Source organism: Ambystoma mexicanum, chromosome 8, assembly GCF_040938575.1.
Source record: "Ambystoma mexicanum isolate Mex_15411 chromosome 8, UKY_AmexF1_1, whole genome shotgun sequence".
Classification (NCBI taxonomy): domain Eukaryota; kingdom Metazoa; phylum Chordata; class Amphibia; order Caudata; family Ambystomatidae; genus Ambystoma; species Ambystoma mexicanum.
The window spans coordinates 1,078,704,234-1,078,710,233 of NC_090929.1; the positions used below are offsets into that span (position 1 = coordinate 1,078,704,234).

Consider the following 6,000-nt stretch of genomic DNA (forward strand, 5'->3'; position numbering starts at 1 on the left):
TTTCGCTCTGGGTTGACCGTCTACAAAATCGCTCGCACGTTCGACGGTTCGGTCTTCGAAGGCCAAAAATGAGGGGCACACAACCGAGAAAGAACATAGGCTGAAGAAGAAACGGTCCCACTCGAGGAGCCACTCTTCCTCGTCTCGAAAGAAGAAAAGGCACCGCCTCCACCTTTGGGACTCCGATTCGTCCATGGATAAAGGGAAGCCGTTGGTTGGGCCTACCACCCGCCAAAAGTGGAAGGATTTCAAATCCTCGAAGCTTAACATGTTCAGAAAGCATGCAGCAATTGGCGCGGCTGACCTCCCACCCCCACGCAGAAGGCTTCGGAGCCAAGAGCGGCGCTCGTTTACCGGACCCCTCTAGTGCCCAGTACCAACACTGTCTGCGTCGATAAATCATTCAACACCGAAAGAGATCCAATGGAAGCCGGATCAACAACGTGCATCTAAATGGATGTAGACGTTGTGGCATCTAGATAGCGATCGACACCGACATCCACCATGTTGGTGAGAAAACATCCACCCCACAACTCTGGTCTGAATTTTTCAATACTATGGCATCTATCTTGAGCGGTCATGACGCTGATGACAAGGGGGATGTCGACCCGATTTACTTGGTTCAGGAGGGGTTGATTATTTTGACAACCAGAATCAGCTTTTGCAACTGGCTCAAGGCCTCCAGGACGCCAGCGGTCTGGACACCTCTCCAATCCTCGAATTTCAGCAATCCCAGCCCTATCTTTATAATACTTCTAAATTCAGGCCTTTGGTAGAAAGGGTTATTGACACCCTGGGATTGCACTCATCAGTGGCGTCTGTACAAGGTTATGACCTTACTGACATTTTAGATGAAGGCCTCACCACAGAACGTAATATGCCTTTAAACCCTACCATTGCCGATCCTTTAGCAGTTATGTGGCCAAACCCTTGTTCAATTCCTCCCATCTGCTCCACCATTTCCAGGAAATACAGGCCGGCTAGAGGAGACCCTTCATACCTCTCCTCTCGTCCTTCCCCACATGGGCTTGTTATGCAGGCTGATACGGTCTCTTCTAGAACCGCATTTGCTACGTCCACTCTGCCTCCTGAAAAGTTACAAATGTGGGAAGCAGTTTTGGCAAGTATTCCTTCGGTCTATGGACATCAGTTGAAAATGCTGCTCAGTATGTCCCAGAAGGAGAAACATGCAAAGGCTTCCTACCGCTAGTGGAGGATGGGAAAGAGGTGGCCAGACAGTCGCTGTGAACGAGCCTTGACATCGCCAACTGTGTGGACTGATCTATGGTGTCACCCATAACACTAAGAAGGCAGGCCTATTTAAAAACCTGTGGTTTTTTGTCTAATGTCCTCTGGCCATGCCCTTCGAGGGCAATCTTCTTTTCGGCCAGAAAGCCGACCATTCCTTAGAGAAATTTAAGGAATCCAAAATCGCTGCTAAGTCCTTAGGTCTAGCTGCGCAGCTGGCCAAACCTAAATTTAGCTTCGCCTCTAGGGCACAGGGCTACAGGAGATATGCTCCTTACGGCAGGAGAGCGCAGCTCCCACTGGCCATGCAAAGGAAGAAGTGTTTTCCACGCTCCGGTAAGGGCAGAGGGGCTTCTAGAGGTCAGCAGTCAGCAGAGGGGGCAACCCAGCCTCCAAAGCCACTTTGATTTTCCTCTCTCACAGTGGACCGGTTGGAGGACTGTTGACAGAGTATTTGCTCCAGTGGCAGGGAATTACTTCTGATGCCTGGGCTCTACAGTTTATTCAATGGGGTTATTGTCTGCCATTTCTAAGAAAACCACCGGACAGACCGCCCCCACCTCCAATCCAACCGGGACAGGAGCTTCAGGAAGAACTGAGAGCCCTGTTGTTGAAGGGTGCTGTGGAAGAGGTACCTCCTGAGCAGAGAGGATCGAGTTGGTGGTGTCCATCCCATTCTGGACCTCAAGCCCTTGAACAAGTTCTTGATGAAATACATATTCAGGATAGTGATGTTGAGAGAGATTCTCCACGCTTTCGAACTACAGGACTGGCTGGTGTCAATAAACCTACTTATTTTAATGTGCCAATCCATCGAAAGCACAGGATGTTCCTGAGGTTCATCATAGGAAATATGCACTATGAGTTCAAGGTGCTTCTCTTTGGTCTAACCTCTGACCCAAGGGTCTTCACCAAGCTCATGGCGGTAGTTGCAGCTCACCTCAGGAGATACGGGATCCACGTATTTCCATAGCTGGACGACTGGTTGATCAGAAGGAAGTCTGCAGTGCAGGTCTTGTCCCATTTAGAGGACACCTTCTTGCTTCTGCACAAGCTCGGCTTCTCCCTAAACTTAAAGAAGTCCCATATCACACCAGTCCAGCGGCTCCAGTTCTTCGGAGCAGTCCTAGACACCCGTGTGGGGAAAGCCTTCCCTCCTGAGGAGAGGGTAGTCAGCTTGACACAAATGGTCGACTTGTTCCAGAACCATGCAATTCTACTAGCGGCTTCCTTCCTCCGCCTCCTAGGTCTCATGTCCTCCTGCATTTTACTAGTGCCAGAGGCCAGGTTGCGCATGAGATCCCTGCAATGGCTACTGAGGGATCAGTGGTCTCAGTACTTTGGCTCTCACACGGATCTCTGCGTCAGTGGTCAACGACCTGTCCTGGTGTGCGGACTGCAACAATCTCTTGGGGAGGGAACCTTTCTGGACCCCTTGGCCTCAGACCCGAGGGGTCACGGGTGCGTGTCTGAAGGGTAGGGGTGCTCACTGCGAGGATTTGCAGGTGAGCTGCCTCTGGTCAACGACATAAGCCAGGTGGCTCATCAACAGCCTGGAGTTGCGAGCTATCAGGCTAGTCCTAAAAGGATTCACCCTTCTCTGCAGGGGAAACATGTCCTCGTTCTGACAGACAACACAGTGGCAATCTCAACAAGCAAGTCACTGTGCACTCCCGCTCCCTCTGCACGGAGACGATGATGCTTTGGTTCTAGTTGCTGGAGAACAGGATCTCGGTCTCAGCAGTTCATCTGGTGAGACAGAGAACAACTTGGCGGATGCTCTGAGCAAGCAGAGCATGGTCTCGCATGAGTAGAATGTGTGACAGGAAGTCCTGGAGGAGGTCCTTGCTCTCTGGGGTACCCCAGCAGTAGATCCGTTTGCAACAGAGTCAAACAAGAAATGCAAACAGTTTAGCTCGAGGGAATTCCCAACGAACAGTGCACTGGGGACGCGTTCCTGGTGGATTGGACCTTCCCTCTCCTTTACGCATTCCCTCTGATTCCCGTCCTTCCATGGGCTCTCCGGAGGTTAAAAAGGTTTAGAGCGACCATGATCTGGATCGCCTGGGACTGGGCGAGGAGAACATGGTACTCCGACCTCTTGGATCTGTCCATCTGTCCACCTCACTGGTTGCCTCGATGTCCGGATCTCCTAACTCAGTCGGAAGGTTGGATACTCCATCCGACCCCAGAATTCCTCAACTTACATACGTGGGTCTTGAAAGGATGAGATTTGACTGGACCTCTCTGAGGAAGTACTTGAGGTGTTGCTGGCTGCACGCAGACCATCTCCAAGATCTTTGTACACATACAGCGGGACAAGATGTGAGGCGTGGTGCAGTTAACGCGAGATTGACTCCATCTCTTGCTCCAACACTAGAGTGAAGGAGTTCCTTCTGTCACTGGCCTCTGCAGGTCTCTGCAGGCCTTCAGCTCACTACAGTCAAAGGATATTTGGCAGCCTTGTCTGTGTTTTAAAGATTCCCGGATCAAGGTTCCTTTTTTTTTACGTTCCCGGTAATGGCACAATTCCTGAAAGGCCTTGTAAATAGGTTTCTGACAACTCCCTTTGTTCTCCAGGATTGGGACCTTAATCTAGTTCTGACATTTCTGATGGCGACTCCCTTTGAGCCTATGCATTGTCCTTTATGGCTTCTCTCTCTGAAAACATTCTTGTTGGTGGCTATTACATCCGCTAGGTGAACTACAGGCCTTATGCTGCAAGTCACCCTTCCTGCATTTTTTTACGGAAGAGTTTCACTTAGGGTAAGGCCTGGCTTCTTCCCCAAGGTTGTCTTGGAATTTGACCTGTCGCAATCCATCGACCTTCCTGTCTTCTACCCTCCTCCGCACCCTTCTAAGCAGGAGGAACGGTTACATCGCTGAGACCCAAAAAGGGCGATGAGTTATTATATTGCCAGGACAGCTGATTTCAGGAGCGCTGAACAGCTCTTTGTGGCCTTTTCCTTAGCCCGTAAGGGCCTGCCCATAACCAAGTAGACTGTATCCCAATGGATAATTTTCTGCATAGATGAATGCTAGCAATCCACTGGGAAGGAATTACCAGCAGGCATCATGGCCCATTCAACAAGTGGAGTCGCAGCATCAACAGCATTGCAGAGGGGAGTACGTGTCTGGGAGATTTGTCGCGCTGCGACATGGCCTCCCCTGCATACCTTCGCAAAGCACTACAGTCTAGATGTGGCTCGTACTACTGATGCACGTTTTGACAGGGCAGTTCTGCTAAATTTCTTAGTATAACTTTCTGCCTGCCTCCTTCATTTACTGCTTTGGGAGTCTAACAGATGAGGAATCTGCGGGAGAAAGGCAATCCATTGAAGGAGAAAATACTTACTGTAATGTTCTTTCTATGGATTCTTCTCCCACAGATTCCTCATCTCACTTCCCATCCATCTCTGCTCAGAAAGTCAGTGGTTGGCGCGCATCTTCTCTTTCCGTTTGACTTGGTGATTGTCCTCTGTGTCAGTTTTCTGTCTTCCTGCCACCGTTTTTAAAACAAAGATTTTTCTAACGCTACTTTTAGTGTTTGTTCAATTGTTCCTCCTTCGGAGGTCTATAGTTACTCCTTTTTAAGGGCACATTAGCCTGTTTGTTCTCTCTGTTTTCCTATGCACCGTGTTGTGCTCGGGGAAAAAAGGAGGGAACTGAGGCTGGGGTGTAGTGACGTATTTATACGACTCCTGACATCACGCCTGGAGCCCACGACCGGACGCCGAGCAAGACAGATTGGCGGTCGGCGGCCGGGTCGAGGCTCACTACTCCCCCTGTTTAAATTTTTGCGAGGGAATTTTTCTGGAGGGAATATCTATCAGATGAGGAATCTGCGGGAGAAGAATCCATGGAAAGAACAATACAGTAGGTAATTTCTCCTTCTACATATTATTTAAAAAGGTCATGCCCTGTAATCTAATGTGTAGCAATTGCATGTTCCTTGTGTTGACTATATATTTCGGATTTCTTTTTTTGCAGAACACACCTAATGGCATTGTAGTAAGATCCCATGGGCCGATAGTAAATCGCTGCATTTTCAGATTAACAGGAGGAGGGAGCGAACTGAATTGTCCTCATAGAAGAAAACTACACAATTCTTGACTCAGCATTGGCGCGCACACCTGTTACTAGTAGTAAATTAAAAAGCAATTGAAACAAAGCCTCGGACAGTTTGTGATATGCAAGTGGGATGGTGGTGAAGACATAAGAAAGTGCGGATGAGAAAATATGTTCCAAGATGTACTGTATAAATTAAACAGCAGTTTTTCCCTTGCCCTTTCCTTGTAAGTGCATAATGTAGAGCAGGGGTCTGCAACGTGTGGCTCTCCAGATGGTTTGAACTACAACTCCCATCATTCCCCACAATTGACTCTGCTAGCTTGAGCAGATGGGATTTGTAAAATAAAACACTGGGGGAGCTAAAGGGTGCAGATCCCTGATGTAGGGAATACTGCTGCCCCAGGACACAAATTACTAGCTTTATTGACAAGGGGCTGGTGGTGTTAGCACTTCCCAATTCCTTTACTGCGTGAAAAGACCAAGTGGTAAGGATCCACTAGGGGGCTAGCTCCCACAGCAGAACTAGTAAGTGATAAGGGCAACAGTCTGTTACTAGACATCTGTCCGCTCCAATGGCATGATCCAAAGGAGCTGCTGAAGCATGCAGATCCAGAAAAACACCCACCCCTGTGCACCACTCATATGGAATACCCTGGACCTAACAACGGGCACAGTGGGACC

At 49.2% G+C, this 6,000-nt stretch overlaps 1 long non-coding RNA gene across 2 annotated transcripts in view; it reads left to right on the forward strand.

Moving 5' to 3' along the window:
• LOC138472747 (uncharacterized) overlaps nt 1-5,400 on the forward strand; it is a 732,613-nt gene extending 727,213 nt beyond the window's left edge. For both annotated transcript variants that reach the window (XR_011268674.1, XR_011268672.1), the window contains exon 20: nt 5,239-5,400. This is a non-coding gene — a long non-coding RNA (uncharacterized lncRNA). The remainder of the gene's footprint in view (nt 1-5,238) is intronic.
• Nucleotides 5,401-6,000: the final 600 nt, after the last annotated feature.